Source organism: Danio rerio, chromosome 5 (genome assembly GCF_052040795.2).
Source record: "Danio rerio strain M-AB ecotype USA chromosome 5, GRCz13ab, whole genome shotgun sequence".
Lineage (NCBI taxonomy): Eukaryota > Metazoa > Chordata > Actinopteri > Cypriniformes > Danionidae > Danio > Danio rerio.
This window is the reverse complement of record NC_141025.1, coordinates 37,907,250-37,927,674: the sequence shown is the minus strand read 5'-3', so window position 1 is coordinate 37,927,674 and position 20,425 is coordinate 37,907,250. Positions and strand designations below refer to the sequence as shown.

The 20,425-nt window shown below is 34.9% G+C and overlaps 1 long non-coding RNA gene across 1 annotated transcript; it reads right to left on the bottom strand.

The window, feature by feature from the left end:
* Nucleotides 1-1,041: 1,041 nt before the first annotated feature.
* Nucleotides 1,042-3,888, bottom strand: LOC103911090 (uncharacterized). The gene is made up of 2 exons (XR_015491435.1): nucleotides 3,540-3,888; nucleotides 1,042-3,026 (listed from the first exon to the last, which is right to left on the bottom strand). It is a non-coding gene; the product is annotated as an uncharacterized LOC103911090 (long non-coding RNA).
* Nucleotides 3,889-20,425: the final 16,537 nt, after the last annotated feature.

Below are 20,425 nucleotides of genomic sequence, written 5' to 3'. Positions count from 1 at the left end.
ATGTATGGACTGTATATGTATAGAATATTTGTATATATGTATAGAATGTATCGTGTGGGTATGTATGGAGTGTAGTGGTGTATATGTATGGAGTGAGTCATGTGTGTATATGTATAAGGTGAAGTGTGTCTATTCATGGCCTGAATATGTAAAGACTATTCAAATATATGTATAGAATGTATAATGTGTGTATATTTATAGGGTGTATATGTATGGAGTAAATTGTGACTACGATTATTGTGTGATTATGGAGTGAATCAGGTATGTATAGGGCATGACTTTTGTTGACTTTAGCAGTGATATTGTGCGTGACCTATCATCCCAGAGACCCGGGTTCTATCCCTCAGCCTGACAGGAATATGTGTTTATATGTATGGAGTGTATTTGTATAGAATAATTGTTGAATGTGTATAAAATGTAACGTGTGTATATGTATAGGTTGTATATGCATGAAGGGAAGTGAAGTGTATGAATATGGAGTGCCTTGTGCTGTCATGTATGTATGGACTGTATATGTATAATATATATGTATAGAATGTATCATGTGTGTATATGTAGTGTAGGATTGGTATGTATGTATGACTGACCTATCATCCCAGGGTTCTATCCCACAGCCTGACAGGAATGTATATGTATGCATACTATTTGTATAAAATCCATCATGTTTGTATATGCAAGGAGTGAATCATGTGTGTCTATGTATAAAATATATGTATAGAATGTATCATGTGTTTATATGTATGGACTGTATATGTATAGAATACTTGATGAATGTATGAATGTATTGTGTGTATATGTATGGAGTGTAGCATTGGTGTATATGTATGGAGTGAACATTGTGTGTATATGTATAGGGTGGGTATGCATGAAGTGAATCATGTGTATAGAGTGAATAATGTTTGTATATGTATAGGATGTATACGCATGAAGTGTAGTGTATGTACAGTATATGGAGTGCCTTGATGTAGTGTTATCTCATCAACTGTCAATGGCGCAGTGGTATTGTGACTGACCTATTATCCCAGAGACCGGGGTTCTATCCCCCAGCCTGACAGGAATATATGTGTGTATATGTATGGAGTGTAATTGTATTGAATAACTGTGATTGTGTATAAAATGTATCCTGTGTGTATATGTATGGAGTGCATCATGGTGTGTAAAATTGTATATGTATACAAAGTATCATAGGTGTATATGTATGGAGAGTTACATTGGTGTAAATGCAAGAAGTGAACCATGTGTGTCTATGTAAAAAATATTTGTATATGGATGGAGTGTATCATGTGTATATACATGGCATAAATATGTTTAGACTATCTAAATATATGTACAGAATGCATCATGTTTGTATATGTATGGAATGAATCGTGTGTATATGCATGGAGTGAATCATGTGTGTATATGCATGGAGTGAATCATGTGTGTATGTATGAAATATATGTAAAGAATGTATCATGTGTTTATATGTATGGACTGTATATATATATAGAATATTTGTGTATAGAATGTATCGTGTGTATGTATGGAGTGTAGCATTGGTGTATATGTATGGAGTGAATTATGTATGGACTGTATATGTATAGAATATTTGTATATATGTGTAGAATGTATCATATGTGTATATGCATGGAGTGTAGCATTGGTGTATATGTATAGGGTGTGTATGTATGGAGTGAACGTGAGTTTATAAGATGTATATGCATGTATATGCTGGGTTCTATCCCACAGCCTGACAGGAATATGTGTGTGTAAATGTATAGAGTGAACTATTATGTAGAACAAATGTGAATATATATAAAATGTATCGTGTGTATATGTATGGAATGTATATGTATAGGTTGTATATTTATGGACTGTATATGTATAGAATATTTGAATAGAGTGTAGCATTGGTGTATATGTATGGAGTGAAATGTATGTATATGGAGTGCCGTGTGGTGACTTGTTGCATCAACTGTCAGTGGCTCAGTGATATTGTGAGTGACCTATCATCCCAGAGCCCTGGGTTCTATCCCCCAGCCTGACAGGAATATATGTGTTTATATGTATGGAGTGTATTTGTATAGAATAATTGTGAATGTGTATAAAATGTAACATGTGTGTATATGCATAGAGTGTATAAGCATGAAGGGAAGTGAAGTGTATGAATATGGAGTGCCTTGTGCTATCACATCTCATCAACTGTCAGTGGTACTGTGACTGACCTATCATCCCAGAGTTCCGGGTTCTATCTGACAGCCTGACAGGAATATATGTGTATATGTATGCATACTATTTGTATAGAATCCATCATGTTTGTATATGTATGGAGTTCAATGTGTGTATATGTCTAGGTTGTATATGCAAGGAGTGAATTGTGTGTCTGTGTATAAAATATATGTATAGAATGTATCATTTGTTTGTATGTATTATATAGGTTGTTACATCTTACACAAGTCTAGGGGAAAATACAATGGACGCAACAATATTAAATAAACTGGGACCAGTCACAACACAACAACAGAGTAAAGTTCCAAAAGTTTATTTACAAAACCAAAGAGTCACACAATGAGTGTCAAGGAAGCTCTAGCTTCAGGAGTGGAATACAGCCAAAATAACAAACAAAACAGGGTTCTGTCTGGGAGTAAAGCCTCTAAATAAACTACAAGAAAACAATGATGAAAATCAACAACAAAACTACACTGACTCCCTGACTGACCTCAAAACAGGAGAAAAAGTCCAACAAAAAGCAATGGCCGTCTACCTCCTTACTGCTTCCTGGGGGAAAAGCAAAAGAAAGAAATCAAAGTTTAAACTGTGGTACTGCTCTTAGCCACAACACAGAACAAGCACCAATCATACACAAGTCAGATCTTAAATCACAACAGTTCAACTTTTCAACAGCCTTAATTCAATTGAACCTCAGCTAGTGCTTTGGAGAAAGGTTCTCTCCTTTCTCAACATCCAAGTGTTTGGCCTGTGTTTTTATCCCCTCTCACGTCTCCATGGTAAGTGAACACAGCTGTGGGAAGCAATCAGCAACCTGCCTGAAACACAGGAGGGCAGGAGTCAAGGCAACAAAAGAAGAACAGGGAAAGACATTTGACACAAACAAAACTTTAAACAATACGTCTCTCAACGTAACAATGTATAGAATGTATCGTGTGTATATGCATTAGGGGTGTCAAAAATAATCGTTTTTTTCGGTGCACTGCGATGCAGACGCGGACAATTCGGTATCGGATCAGTAATAATCATAACCGGTTATTACTGACGTCATTTACCTCATATGCGCTCTGTCGCGAGTGAGGCGATCGCGATCATTTACAACGCTCTAACTACTTAAAACTCATAAACTGTGCACAATTTCACTGTGTGTTTGCTGGATCAGTCTTTCACTGACATATACAACAATAGCCCCTATTACACTGAGATCGAGAGAATGAAAGTAGCCTACTCCATTTCTCTCTCTCTCTCTCTAACTCTCTCTCTCGCGCGCGCGCGCGCTCGGTCTCTCTCTCTCTCTCTTTCTCACACACACACACAGTGGCCCATTTAACTTGCTGGCGTGGTTTTCCTTCTCTTCTCGGCTGTTTTACAGCGTTACTTTTGCATCCAGAAACGAGCGCGTGTCTGCAGAGTTTTCTCCACCGTGTCTCGCTCATCACATCAGCTGTGAGATCGCCGCTGCCGCCTGCCGCTTATCCGTACGTTCACACCGAAAGCGGCAACGTCCAAGGTCGCTCTGGCCGCCCTGGCGACTACGCTCTCTGTCTTCAGCTCCTGCGGCGAGAGCGTCAAAACTCGCTACATTCTTTATTTCTAATATTCTCCAGCTCTTCCTGAAAGGTGCTTGCTGTGTTCCTCCATTGCTGCAACTTTTTCTGTGTCTGTAGCATCTGGACTCACTTTACGGCATCTGAGGGAGAAGAATATGATTTTGTATCATCTTAAAACTAAAAACTTACAATATATCAATAATTACTGTCATGTTTCATGAATGGACAGCAATGTGCAGAGCAGTATCTAATGTCAATACATACATATTCCCTACAACTCATCATTTTACAACTGCCCATATCCACACATCCACAGTTTTGTGACAAGCAAAGACTGTCATTCATGGCTTACACTAAAATTATCATTTAATATTTTCAGTCTGCTTGACAGCCTGAGTCTGTACAAACATTTTAAAATATCTGAACATTAAAACAGGCATGTCTATAAGGAGACGTACAATGATGAATGACAGATGAAATCTATAGTTTCAATTATATAAAATGTGGGGTTAATTGTTGGGGTAGTAAAATATATTTTCCTGAAATATTGCGCAGAAATAAACACAAACAATGCAAGATAAATATGTACCCGTTTATCACTCTTTTAATCAGGCTCGGACAGAACATCCACCAACTCCGGACAGTTGCTGAACCTAAATGTGACATCAAAATCACAGTCAGAGCGATCCAGACAGACAGAGACACACATTCTGCCACATTTCAAACTTACACAGATCCAGTTCTTCTCTTCAGTTTTGATGAACAGTTCACAGGATCTCGCTCTCAGAATCCAGTCTCTTAACAGAACATGTAGACCTGCTGGAGTCCACAATGACAATTACTGTAACAGAGCAGCAGCTAACATCAGGCTAATGATGACGTTAACTTTTCTAGTTGCAATTATTTACTAAAGCGTTTATCAGAATATGCAGTAATAAGATCACAATACTCACCATAGGTATAAAACTAGCTCTAGGTTTGCAGATGTGAACTCATACACATTATACACCTAAATAAACTTTTAAGCATTCAACAAGTTTCTCACCTACTCTGGAGTGTCCTCAGGGAGTGGAATGACAAAGGATCATTTGCACTGGTGACAATTCTACAGACAAACAAAACAACAGTGAGAAAGGTAATAATTCAATTATTTAATGAACAGAAAATAAATAAATGCAAAGCCTTATATGATTCTTACAGCTGGCCTAGAGAAAAAGTTTTAAATTCTGTCTGACAGATGCCTGACTGTTATTCACCCTGCAAGACAAATTTGAACCTTAATGCAGTTTAATTAATTACAGTACAAAAACTATTTTACAGGAGCAGTTAAAAGAAAAGTGGTTAGACTTTACCTGTTAAATCTCCACATGAGCTAATAACACCTACATGCATATATTTACCATTTTATGTTAGTGTAAAATATTAAGTAAATAACTTTTTTATATACATGCTCATAAGTTTTGCTCTTATTGTTAATGACAGCCTACTAATGTAGGCTAAAATAAATCATTAATACTGGTATTGTAGTAAATGCTGGAGACATCTCTACAATAGAATGATACTGTATAGCTTTTTGTTAGGTTTTCTAACAAATTCGTGCATTATTATCATTATTAAAATGTTTTATTTCTACACTATTCCACTCCAAACTCACCTAAAATAGTCATTTTCAGCTCTGACTAAACACACAGCAGGTGGATGATGGGCAGAGATGCTGGAAAACATGTTGACCAGCTGTCTTTGAGGACCAGTGTAGGGAACCCCAGATAAACTAATTTTAGCCTAATCAAAGCAATGCCACATCGCTACTGACAATGTGCATCATTTATTTCAGTTCCTTCGAGTAAAACTCAATAATGTTATTAAACGAATACAAACTGTACTTACACGGTGGGAGATTTGTGATAATTGTCCAACTTTTCGCCGCGTCCTCATGTTCTCGTATAGAATATATGTATAGGGTGTGTATGTATGGAGTGAATCATGTGTGTATATGTATAGGATGTATCATGTGTTTATATGTATGGACTGTATATGTATAGAATATTTGTATAAATGTATAGAATGTATTGTGAGTGTATATGTATGGAGTGTAGCATTGGTGTATAGGGTGTATATGTATGGAGTGAATATTGTGTGTATATGTATAGGGTGTATAGGGAGTTGTCTTATCTCATCAACTTTCAGTGGTACACTGGTATCGTGAGTGACCTTTCATGCCAGAGACCTGGGTTCTATCCCAGAGGCTGAACGGAATATATGTGTGTATATGTATGGAATATGTTTGAATAGAATAAATCATCATGTGTATCATGCGTGTATATTTATGGTGTGTATATATGTATATGTATACAATGTATCATAAGTGTGTACGTATGGAGAGTTAAATTGTTGTATATGCATGAAGTGGATCATGTGTGTCTATGTAAAAAATATTTGTATATGGATGGAGTGTATCATGTGTCTATATACATGGCGTCAATATGTTTAGACTATCTAAATATATGTATAGAATGCATCATGTTTGTATATGTATGGAATGTAGCATTTGTATCATAGGGTGTATATGTATGGAGCATTGCAGGCACTGCCAGACTGTGGTGAAATATAAGTCGGGGAATACGACTAAAAACAGTCATGGGGACTGCAGAACACAGCACTCTTGGTATCTCATCAACTGTCAGTGGTGCAGTGGTATTGTGACTGACCTATCATCCCGGGTTCTATACCCCAGCCTGACAGGAATATATTATATATAAATGTATAGAATGTATAATATGTATGGATTGTATATGCATAGAATATATGTGTAGAATGTATCGTGTGTATATGTATGGAGTGTAGCATTAGTGTATATGTATAGTGTGTGTATGTATGGAGTGTAACATTTGTATCATAGTGTGTATATGCATGAAGTAAATCATGTGTGTCTTAGTAAAGAATACTTGTATGTGGATGGAGTGTATAATATGTGTATATACATGGCGTGAATATGTTTAGACTATCTAAATATATGTATAGAATCCATCATGTTTGTATATGTATGGAGTAAATCATGTGTGTATATGTCTAGGGTGTATATGCAAGGAGTAAATCATGTGTGTCTATGTATAAAATATATGTAGAGAATGTATCATGTGTTTATATGTATGGACTGTATATGTATAAAATATTTGTATATATGTATAGAATGCATCATGTGTGTGTATGTACGGAGTGAATCATGTGTGTATATGTATAGGATGTATCATGTGTTTATATGTATGGACTGTATATTTATAGAATATTTGTATAAATGTATAGAATGTATTGTGTGTGTGTGTGTATGTATGGAGTGTAGCATTGGTGTATAGGGTGTATATGTATAGAGTGAATATTGTGTGTATATGTATAGTGTGGATATGCATGAAGTGATCTCATCAACTGTCAGTGGCGCAGTGGTATTGTGACTGACCTTTCAACCCAGAGACCTGGGTTCTATCCCTCAGCTTGACAGGAATATATGTGTGTGTATATGTATAGAGTGTATTTGTATTGAATACCTGTAATTGTGTATAAACTGTATCGTGTATGTATAGAGTGTGTGTATATTTGTATATGTATACAGTGTATCATACATGTATTTCTATGGTCATTTACATTGGTGTATATGTATGGAATGATCTTGTGGATATTTGTATGTGTGTATATTTGTATATGTATACAATGTATCATAAGTGTGTATGTTTGGAGAGGTACATTGGAGTATATGCATGGAGTGAATTAGGTGTGTCTATGTATGGACTGTATATGTATAGAATATTTGTATGTCTGTATAGAATGTATCATGTGTATATGTATGGAGTGTAGCATTTGTATCATAGTGTGTATATGCATGAAGTAAATCATGTGTGTCTTTGTAAAGAATACTTGTATGTGGATGGAGTGTATAATATGTGTATATACATGGCGTGGTTATGTTTAGACTATCTAAATATATGTATAAAATCCATCATGTTTGTATATGTATGGAGTAAATCATGTGTGAATATGCAAGGAGTGAAGTGAGTGATGTATGGAGTGAACATGTGAGTATATATATAGGATGTATATGCATGAAGTGAAGTGTATGTATATGGAGTGCCTTGTGTTGTCTTATCTCATCAACTGTCAGTGGGACAGTGGTATTGTGACTGAAATATCATTCCAGAGTTCCGGGTTCTATCCCACAGCCTGACAGGAATATATGTGTGTATGTATGGAGTGTAATTTTATTGAATAACTGTAATTGTGCATAAAATGTATACTGTGTGTATATGTATAGAGTGCATCATGGTGTGTATATTTGTATATGTATACAATGTATCATTAGTGTATATCTATGGAGAGTTACATTGGTGTATATGAATGGAATGAATCATGTGTGTATAGGGTGGATATGCATGAGGTGAAACATGTTTGTGTATATTTGTATATGTATACAATGTATCATAAGTGTATATGTTTGGAGAGGTACATTGGAGTATATGCATGGAGTGAATTAGGTGTGTCTATGTATAGAATATTTGTATATATGTATAGAATGTATCATGTGTTTATATGTATGGATTGTAAATGTATAGAATATTTGTATTGAATGTATCGTGTGTATATGTATGGAGTGTAGCATTTGTGTAATCTTATCTCATCAACTGTCAGTGGCGCAGTGGTATTGTGACTGACCTTTCAACCCAGAGACCCGGGTTCTATCCCCCACACATTGACAGGAATATATGTATAGAGTGTATTTGTATTGAATACCTGTAATTGTGTATAAACTGTATCGTGTATGTATAGAGTGTGTATATTTGTATATGTATACAATGTATCATAAGTGTGTATGTTTGGAGAGGTACATTGGAGTATATGCATGGAGTGAATTAGGTGTGTCTATGTATGGACTGTATATGTATAGAATATTTGTATATCTGTATAGAATGTATCATGTGTATATGTATGGAGTGTAGCATTTGTATCATAGTGTGTATATGCATGAAGTAAATCATGTGTGTCTTTGTAAAGAATACTTGTATGTGGATGGAGTGTTTAATATGTGTATATACATGGCGTGAATATGTTTAGACTATCTAAATATATGTATAAAATCCTATCATGTTTGTATATGTATGGAGTAAATCATGTGTGAATATGCAAGGAGTGAATCATGTGTGTCTATGTATAGAATGTATAATGTGTGTATATGCATGGAGCATTGGTGTATATGTATAGGGTGTGTATGTATGGAGTGAACATGTGAGTATATGTATAGGATGTATATGCATGAAGTGAAGTGTATGTATATGGAGTGCCTTGTGTTGTCTTATCTCATCAACTGTCAGTGGGACAGTGGTATTGTGACTGAAATATCATTCCAGAGTTCCGGGTTCTATCCCACAGCCTGACAGGAATTTATGTGTATATGTATGGAGTGTATTTTTATTGAATAACTGTAATTGTGTATAAAATGTATACTGTGTGTATATGTATAGAGTGCATCATGGTGTGTATATTTGTATATGTATACAATGTATCATTAGTGTATATCTATGGAGAGTTACATTGGTGTATATGTATGGAATGAATCATGTGTGTATATGTATAGGGTGGATATGCATGAGGTGAAACATGTTTGTGTATATTTGTATATGTATACAATGTATCATAAGTGTATATTTTTGGAGAGGTACATTGGAGTATATGCATGGAGTGAATTAGGTGTGTCTATGTATAGAATATTTGTATATATGTATAGAATGTATCATGTGTTTATATGTATGGATTGTAAATGTATAGAATATTTGTATCGAATGTATCGTGTGTATATGTATGGAGTGTAGCATTTGTGTAATCTTATCTCATCAACCGTCAGTGGCGCAGTGGTATTGTGACTGACCTATCATCCCAGAGTCCTGGGTTCTATCCCACAGCCTGACAGGAATATATGTGTGTAAATGTAAAGAGTGAATTATTATGTAGAATAAATGTGAATATATATAAAATGTATCATGTGTGTATATGTATGGAATGTATATGTATAGGTTGTATATGTATGAACTGTATATGTATAGAATATACATATGTATAGAGTGTATATGTATGGAGTGAAATGTATGTATATGGAGTGCCTTGTGTTGACTTGTCGCATCAACTGTCAGTGGCGCAGTGATATTGTGAGTGACCTATCATCCCAGAGACCTGGGGCCTGTTTCAGAAAGCAGGTTAAATGAAAACTCAGAGTATTTTAACCCTGAAATGAGAGAAACTCTGGGTTTTCCGTTTCAAAATGGCAGATTTGTTCAACTCAAGAAATCAGGGTAAGTCAAGCCTGTTTCTGAAAGAAAGGTAACTTTAACTCAGTTACCTTGGTAACTTACTCTGTGAATCTAACCTGGTCCGGAGCAGGTTTTATTCTCTAAACTCTGAGTTTCTGTTGGTCTCCTCCCCTTTTTTTAAAGATGAAGCGTATTTCTCGCCTTAGCCTTACGTTTCCACACACCTATTTTAGAGCTCATTTTGGAGATGCCCATAAAAACGATTGATGGAAACGTCATGATTCACATAACTTTTGAAAATATGCATATTAAAACATGTGCATAACTGAGTAGGTTAAACTTTTATTTGATAAGATGCACATAAACTACTAAGTGCACTTAACAAATTACAGTATGTACATTAAAAAAAGGTTTGTTAGAGATGATGATTAAAATGTGTGTGAATGGACAAACCAGCAGACTGAGCACACTGCAGAACATCTTAAATGTTGTTTTAGTCATTCTAAAATGCCTTAACTGTTTCAGTATTAGTGTATATTATTAAATACCTCCGAGCGTCTGGAGCGTGTCAAGATCTCCGCGTCTGGCTTCAAACGCCCCCACGTGTTCATTGTGTGTCAATTGTCTTCTGAGGCGCAAGTACATTAATTAAATAAAAAATCATTGACGCAGCTTATTCTACCTCAGTAAATTCAGTTTTTATTGTTGATATTTGGCGCAAGTTAATCAGGAAGTGACTATTGTGTTCTCTTCGACTTCGACTTTGGATAAAAACGCTGCTTTATTTTTGGGCCTTATTCCAGTTTTGCACAAATTTATGTAATAGCCTATATTTTGATGGAAACATAGCTATTGCCTACATTTTTGTCACACAGAACAAAGTCACGTACGAGGCTTGTCCTTTTTTTTCATAAATAATTAGCTTAACCTTCGACATGCACTGTTACTAGATTAATGGGATTATTATTCTGTCTAACAATTATTTTATTACTGCTTACCTTCTTAATGTTATATCAACCTCTATCACTTGATCAATAAAAAGGCAGACACACAACAAGTACACTGTTAAATCTATTAAAACTGATAAAAGTGTATAAAAGTTTAGAAAACAAGTATAAACGTCACACATTATATTACTTATTTCATTATACTTAAATGTTTAAATACTTAAAATTAAAAATTACGCATTAACTTGAGCAGCTGTTTTCCAACGCTAACTGTCTCTGTTTCACTGATGGCTGCTTCTTTTTAAATATATACGCTCATATTTGCTATAACTTTACATGAGCAGATCAAGTTCAGCCGGAGAAAGAAATAGTGATCTCTTTTTTTAATATCTACGCTCTATTGGTAATGCCTTTTTATAGTCACGGTGTGCGCTCTTATCTCTGAGTTGGTCTACTCAAAGTTGATTGACCCAGCTCAGATCAGCTATTCTGAAACCGAAAACTCTGAGTTTTTAATCTCTCTGTAAATCAACTCAGAGTTCAAGTTTAAACTCTGAGTTTGAACCTCCTTAGTGAAACAGGCCCCTATCCCTCAGCCTGACAGGAATATATGTGTTTATATGTATGGAGTGTATTTGTATAGAATAATTGTGAATGTGTATAAAATGTAACATGTGTGTATATGTATAGGGTGTATATGCATGAAGGGAAGTTAAGTGCCTTGTGCTGTCATATCTCATCAACTGTCAGTGGCGCAGTGGTACAGTGAATGATCTATCATCCCAGAGTCCGGGGTTCTATCCCACAGCCTATATGTATAGAATGTATCGTGTGTGTGTGTGTGTGTATAAAATGTAACATGTGTGTATATGTATAGGGTGTATATGCATGAAGGGAAGTTAAGTGCCTTGTGCTGTCATATCTCATCAACTGTCAGTGGCGCAGTGGTACAGTGAATGATCTATCATCCCAGAGTCCGGGGTTCTATCCCACAGCCTATATGTATAGAATGTATCGTGTGTGTGTGTGTGTGTGTGTGTGTGTGTGTGTGTGTGTGTATAAAATGTAACATGTGTGTATATGTATAGGGTGTATATGCATGAAGGGAAGTTAAGTGCCTTGTGCTGTCATATCTCATCAACTGTCAGTGGCGCAGTGGTACAGTGAATGATCTATCATCCCAGAGTCCGGGGTTCTATCCCACAGCCTATATGTATAGAATGTATCCTGTGTGTGTGTGTGTGTGTGTATGCATGAAGGGAAGTTAAGTGCCTTGTGCTGTCATATCTCATCAACTGTCAGTGGCGCAGTGGTACAGTGAATGATCTATCATCCCAGAGTCCGGGGTTCTATCCCACAGCCTATATGTATAGAATGTATCGTGTGTGTGTGTGTAGTGAATCATGTGTGTATATGTATAGGGTAAGATTCACACATGAAATGAATCATATGTATGGTGTGAATAATGTTTGTATGAGCATAGGGTGTATATGCATGAATTGAAGTGTATGTATATGGAGTGCCTTGTGTTGTCTTACTCATCAACTGTCAGTGGTGCAGTGGTATTGTGACTTACCCATCATCCAAGAGACCTGGGTTCTATCCCCCAGCCTGACAGAAATATATGTGTGTATATGCATGGAGTGTATTTGTATTGAATAACTGTGATTGTGTATAAAATGTATGGTGTGGATATATGTATACAATGTATCAAAAGTGTATGGAGAGTTACATTGGTGTATATGCATGGACTGAATTAAGTGTGTCTATGTTTGGACTGTATATGTATAGAATATTTGTATATATGTAAAGAATGTATCATGTGTTATATATATATGCTCATCAACTGTCATTGGTGCAGTGGTACTGTGACAGACCTATCATCCCAAAGTCCTGGTTTTTATCCCACAGCCTGACAGGAATATATATGTCTATATGTATGGAGTGTATTTGTGTATAGAATAATTGTGAATATGTATAAAATGTACTATGTATGTATTTGAGTAGAGTGAATATTTGTGTGTATGTGTATAGGGTGGATATGCATGAAGTGAATCGTGTGTGTATATTTGTATATGTGTACAATGTATCACAAGTGTATATGTTTGGAGAGTTTCATTGGAGTATATGCACAGGGTGAATAGAATATTTGTATATATGTGTAGAATGTATCGTGTGTATATGTATGGAGTGTAGCATTAGTGTGTATGTTTAGTGTGTGTATGTATGGAGTGTAACATTTGTATCATAGTGTGTATATGCATGAAGTAAATCATGTGTGTCTTTGTAAAGAATACTTGTATATGGATGGAGTGTATAATATGTGTATATACATGACGTGAATATGTTTAGACTATCTAAATATATGTATAGAATCCATCATGTTTGTATATGTATGGAGTAAATCATGTGTCTATGCAAGGAGTAAATCATGTGTGTCTATGTATAAAATATATGTAGAGAATGTATCATGTGTTTATATGTATGGATTGTATATGTATAAAATATTTGTATATATGTATAGAATGTATCATGTGTGTGTATGTATGGAGTGAATCATGTGTGTATATGTATAGGATGTATCATGTGTTTATATGTATGGACAGTATATGTATAAAATATTTGTATATATGTATAGAATGTTTCATGTGTGTATATGCATGGAGTGTAGCATTGGTGTATATGTATAGGGTGTGTAAATGTATGGAGCGAACGTGTGAGTATATGTATAGGATGTATATGCATGAAGTAAAGTGTATGTATATGGAGTGCCTTGTGTAGTGTTATCCCGCAGCCTGACAGGAATATATGTGTGTATATGTATGGACTGTATATGTATAGAATATTTGTATAAATGTATAGAATGTATCATGTGTGTATATGCATGTAGTGTAGCATTGGTGTATATGTATAGGGTGTATAGGGAGTTGTCTTTTCTCATCAACTTTCAGTGGTACACTGGTATCGTGAATGACCTTTCATGGCAGAGACCCGGGTTCTATCCCAGAGGCTGACAGGAATATATGTGCGTATATGTATGGAATATGTTTGTATAGAATAATTCTTTGTGTGTATATTTATGGTGTGTATATATGTATATGTATACAATGTATCATAAGTGTGTATGTATGGAGAGTTAAATTGTTGTATATGCATGAAGTGGATCATGTGTGTCTATGTAAAAAATATTTGTATATGGATGGAGTGTATCATGTGTCTATATACATGGCGTCAATATGTTTAGACTATCTAAATATATGTATAGAATGCATCATGTTTGTATATGTATGGAATGTAGCATTTGTATCATAGGGTGTATATGCATGAAGTAAATCATGTGTGTCTTTGTAAAGAATATTTGTATATGGATGGAGTGTATCATGTGTCTATATACATGGCGTGAATATTTTTAGACTTTTATGTATGGAGTGAATCATGGGTGTATATGTCTAGGGTGTATATGCATGGAATGAATCATGTGTGTCTATGTATAAAATATATGTATAGAATGTATCATGTGTTTATATGTACGGACTGTATATGTATAGCATTTCGTTTTCTTTCTAAAAAGATACGAAAAAGGAGAAAAGGTGACAGACAAAGAAAAAAACAGTATGCAGGCACTGCCAGACTGTAGTGAAATATAAGTCGGGGAATACAACTAAAAAAAGTCATGGAGACTGCAGAACACAGCACTCTTGTTAGATTGATGCAGACATTGACTTGTATCGCAAAGAGACCTCTATCTCACTCATGGCTTGTCCTCTCAAATGGTGGAAAGACGATGCACAGCGTTACCCACTGTTGTCAGCGTTGGCTAAATCATATCTCTCTGTCCCAGAAACCTCAGTCCCAAATGAGAGGGTTTTTTTTCTGTTGCAGGGGACATGCCCAGAGATCCCAGCTTTTACCAGATTATTTATTAAATTGAAACTTTATATATATATTTTTTATGGTTTAATAGTTTTTTGTTATTAAAATTGAAAAATTGAAGTTCCAGTTTCGAAACTTACAGATAGATGGCTAATTTGTATGTCACTGATATGTTCAGTGCTAAGGAAAATAAACACTTTTGGCACTTTTTTCGAGTCTTTTCATTTGTTTTGTTTTCTGTAAATTATTCAATAAATACCGTACCATGCCATTCATACCGAGGTATTATCGTACCGTGAAATTCTGATACCGTTACATCCCTAGTGTATATGTATAGGGTGCATATGCATGAAGTGAATCATGTGTGTAAATGTAAATACTATTTGTCTATGTATAAAATATATATAAAGAATGTGTTGTGTTTATATGTATGGACTGTATATGTATAGAATATTTGTATAGAATGTATCATGTGTGTATATGTATGGAGTGTAGCATTGGTGTATATGTATAGGTTGTATATGTATGGAGTGAAGTGTGTGTATATGGAGTGCCTTGTGAATGCAACTTGTTTGTATATGTATGGGGTGCATGAAGTAAATCTTGTGTATGGAGTCCCTATATTTCATTGACTGTCAGTGGTACAGTGGTACAGTGGTATTGTGACTGACCTATCATCCCAGAGTCCCGGGTTCTATCCCTCAGCCTGACAGGAATATATGTTTGTATACATGTATGAAGTGTAACTGTATTGAATAACTGTAATTGTGTATAAAATGTATCCTGTGTTTAATGTATAGAGTGCATCATGGTGTGTGTATATGTATACAATGTATCATAAGTGTATATCTATGGAGAGCTACATTGGTGTATATGTATGGAATGAATCTTGTGTCTATATGTATAGTGTGGATATGCATGAGGTGAAACGTGTTTGTATATTTGTATATGTATACAATGTATCATAAGTGTATATGTTTGGAGAGGTACATTGGAGTATATGCATGGAGTGAATTAGGTGTGTCTATGTATGGACTGTATTTGTATAGAATGTATCGTGTGTATATGTATGGAATGTAGCATTTGTATCATAGTGTGTATATGCATGAAGTAAATCATGTGTGTCTTTGTAAAGAATACTTGTATGTGGATGGAGTGTATAATATGTGTATATACATGGTGTGAATATGTTTAGACTTTCTAAATATATGTATAGAATCCATCATATTTGTATATGTATGGAGTGAATCATGTGTGTATATGTCTAGGGTGTATATGCAAGGAGTGGATCATGTGTGTCTATGGATAAAATATATGTATAACATGTATCATGTGTTTATATGTATGGACTGTATATGTATAAAATATTTGTATATATACAGAACGTATCATGTGTGTATATGCATGGAGTGTAGCATTGGTGTATATGTATAGGGTGTATATGTATGGAGTGAATATTGTGTGTAAATGTATAGGGTGGATATGCATGAATGTATTGTGACTGACCTATCGTCCCAGAGACCCGGGTTCTATCCCCCAGCCTGACAGGTGGAGTTGTATTTGCATTGTATAACTGTGATTGTGAATAAAATGTATCCTATATGTATAGAGTGTATTTGTGTGTAGATGTATAGGGTGGATATGCATAAAGTGAATTATGTGTTAGTGGTGAATCGTATTTATATATGTATACAATGTATCACAAGTGTATATGTTTGGAGAGTTTCATTGGTGTATATGCACGGGGTGAATTAGGTGTCTCTGTGTATGGGCTGTAAATGTATAGAATGTATCATGTGTTTATATGTATGGATTGTATATGCAAAGATTATGTGTAGAATGTATCGTGTGTATATGTATGAAGTGTAGCATTAGTGTATATGTATAGTGTGTGTATGTATGAGTGTAGCATTTGTATCAGTGTGTATATGCATGAAGTAAATCATGTGTGTCTTTGTAAAGAATACTTGTATATGGATGGAGTGTATAATATGTGTATATACATGGCGTGAATATGTTTAGACTATCTAAATATATGTATAAAATCCATCATGTTTGTATATGTATGGAGTAAATCATGTGTGTATATGTCTAGGGTGTATATGCAAGGAGTGAATCATGTGTGTCTATGTATAAAATTTATGTGTAGAATGTATCATGTGTTTATATGTATGGACTGTATATGTATAAAATATTTGTATATATGTATAGAATGTATCATGTGTGTATATGCATGGAGTGTAGCATTGGTGTATATGTATAGGGTGTGTATGCATGGAGTGAACATGTGAGTATATGTATACGATGTATATGCATGAAGTGAAGTGTATGTATATGGAGTGCCTTGTTTTGTCTTATCTCATCAACTGTCAGTGGTACAGTGGTATTGTGACTGATCTTTTATCCTAGAGTCCTGGGTTCTATCCCACAGCCTGACAGGAATATATGTGTGGATATATGGAGTGTAATTGTGTTGGCTTGAGAAAGCCAACATACTGTTATACTACTCTGTCATTGAAAACAAACATATCTCCTCCTAGGCCGTTCATGCCACAAGGCCCAAATGTGGTCAAAATGTGCCTTCTGCATTCAAGATTGTTGCTATATCTCCTCATGCCTGTAAGACGTATCATTTTTTTTATAAAAAATGTTAAATATTAAATTTTTATAATCCGGGCGTATAAAAAATTATACAAGCCCCAAATTTGGCCAAAAGCTGTATTAAGATGCGTTAGATTTTGTTGCTATATCTTTAAGGTTTATCAGACTTATAGCTTTCCAATAAATAATTTTTAAGCATTATTTTTCTCAAAATATGGCAAGCCATTTTTGATATAAACTCCATATTTTTTACTGATATCGCAAGCCATTTTTGCATGTATCACCTTCACACTTATTAAGCATTGTATTTTCAAAAAAATACAGCAAGCCATTTTTACATAATGTTCATTCCCTTAGTCCCTTTATTAATCAGGGGTCGCCACAACGGAATGAACTGCCAACTTATCCAGCATTTGTTTTACACAGCGAAGGCCCTTCTAGCCGCAACCCAACACCAGGAATACATAATGCTCAAGTCCAGTTTTTGACACTCATAAAGACTGTCATAGAAACAACGGAGTTGATTAAGATCAATCATATTGCCAAGAAGCTTTGATGTATCATCACTAACCTGTCAAATGTCCCCATAGCAATAAAACAGTATAACCTAGCAACCATTAAAAAATAGCAATATCTCTACATCAGAACATCGTAGGGACCTGGGCATTGGCTTGTTTGACTCATGCTAGCAAATGGGACTTCCTGTGTACTATGCATGGTAACAATGATAATGGAAGCCAAGTGCTAATAACGATTAGCTACATGCTATGAATGATTATCTAAATGCAATAACATATGCTCGAAATGCCTACTAAGTATTAGCATTTGATCAAACATGTACACGAGCATTGCCATTTAGCAACTGCTTAGCAACCACCTAACAATGCCATAAATGCTTGACTTTCTCAAGCCAACATCAAAGTTTATCAATGAACTTTAGGTTCTAGTTGTATTGAATAACTGTAATTGTGTATAAAAAGTATTCTGTGTGTATATGTATAGAGTGCATCATGGTGTGTATATTTGTATATGTATACAATGTATCATAAGTGTATATCTATGGAGAGTTACATTGGTGTATATGTATGGAATGAATCTTGTGTGTATATGTATAGGGTGGATATGCATAAGGTGAAACATGTGTGTGTATATTTGTATATGTATACAATGTATCATAAGTGTATATGTTTGGAGAGGTACATTGGAGTATATGCATGGAGTGAATAAGGTGTGTCTATGTATGGACTGTATATGTATAGAATATTTGTATATATGTATAGAATGTATCATGTGTTTATATGTATGGATTGTAAATGTATAGAATATTTGTATAGAATGTATCATGTGTATATGTATGGAGTGTAGCATTGGTGTGTATGTATGGAGTGTAGCATTTGTATCATAGGGTGTATATGCATGAAGTAAATCATGTGTGTCTTTGTAAAGAATACTTGTATGTGGATGGAGTGTATAATAAGTGTATATACATGGTGTGAATATGTTTAGACTTTCTAAATATATGTATAGAATCCATCATGTTTGTATATGTATGGAGTAAATCATATGTCTATATGTCTAGGGTGTATATGCAAGGAGTGAATCATGTGTGTCTATGTATAAAATATATGTGGAGAATGTATCATGTGTTTATATGTATGGACTGTATATGTATAAAATATTTGTATATATGTATAGAATGTATCATGTGTGTATATGCATGGAGTGTAGCATTGGTGTATATGTATAGGGTGTGTATGTATGGAGTGAACATGTGAGTATATGTATAGGATGTATATGCATGGAGTGAAGTGTATGTATATGGAGTGCCTTGTGTTGACTTTTCGCATCAACTGTCAGTGGCGCAGTGGTATTGTGAGTGATCTATCATCCCTGGGACCCAGGTTCTATCCCCAGCCTGACAGGAATATATGTGTGTATATGTATGTAGTGTATTTGTGTAGAATAAATGTGAATATGAGTATATGTATCGTGTGGGTATATGTATGCGTACTATTTGTATAGAATCCATCATATCTGTGTATGTATTGAGTGAATCATGCGTGTAATAAGTGTATATACATGGTGTGAATATGTTTAGACTTTCTCAATATATGTATAGAATCCATCATGTTTGTATATGTATGGAGTAAATCATGTCTATATTTCTAGGGTGTATATGCAAGGAGTGAATCATGTGTGTCTTTGTATTAAATATATGTATGTAGTGATCAGCGGTAAAGCCAGGAACTTGTGGAAATTAATTTCCAATATAAACAAATGTTGCAGAGTTATTACTAAACTCTGACCCTTTTCTTAAGCTCATCAGAAAGTGGCAATTGAGACAGTGACCATCTGTCTTTTGTTTATCTGAAAGACAAGGGTGTTAAGAGCCCAGAACTTGCTTCTTGATCCAATCAACTTTTGACATCGTCTCAAACTCAGAGATACACATGGATCAGTAAACTTGCATGTCACAAAAGAGACACAAATGGAAAATTTCACTTCATATACCTGTATATTCAAATGATCATGTATATATTTAATATGCACTGCTTGAAATACTTCACTGTATGAAACTTTGCTTATTAAGGTTTATATATGAATGCTTGGGTAAAGATCAACATTACATAGTGATGTTTACCTCTCTATATATTGCAAATAATGCCTTGGGTTAATTAGATGTGGTTTGGAAAGTGAATTATGCATAGGAAAATATTTAAGACTCTTAAATATTATAGTAGTTAACCGGTGGACTAAGACTATGCAAATGCAGGCCACATTATGGATGACACCTCCCAGTGACCAACTCACAGGATCATCTAATCACAATGCTGGATTTGAAAGGTGACATCCTTCAATCCCACCTTCCAGAGAAAGTATTAAAGACATTCTCTTAAACAAAAGAGGCTGTTAAGTGTGGGTCCTAAAGAGTGTGCAGAAGAAAACGTCTTTGCAA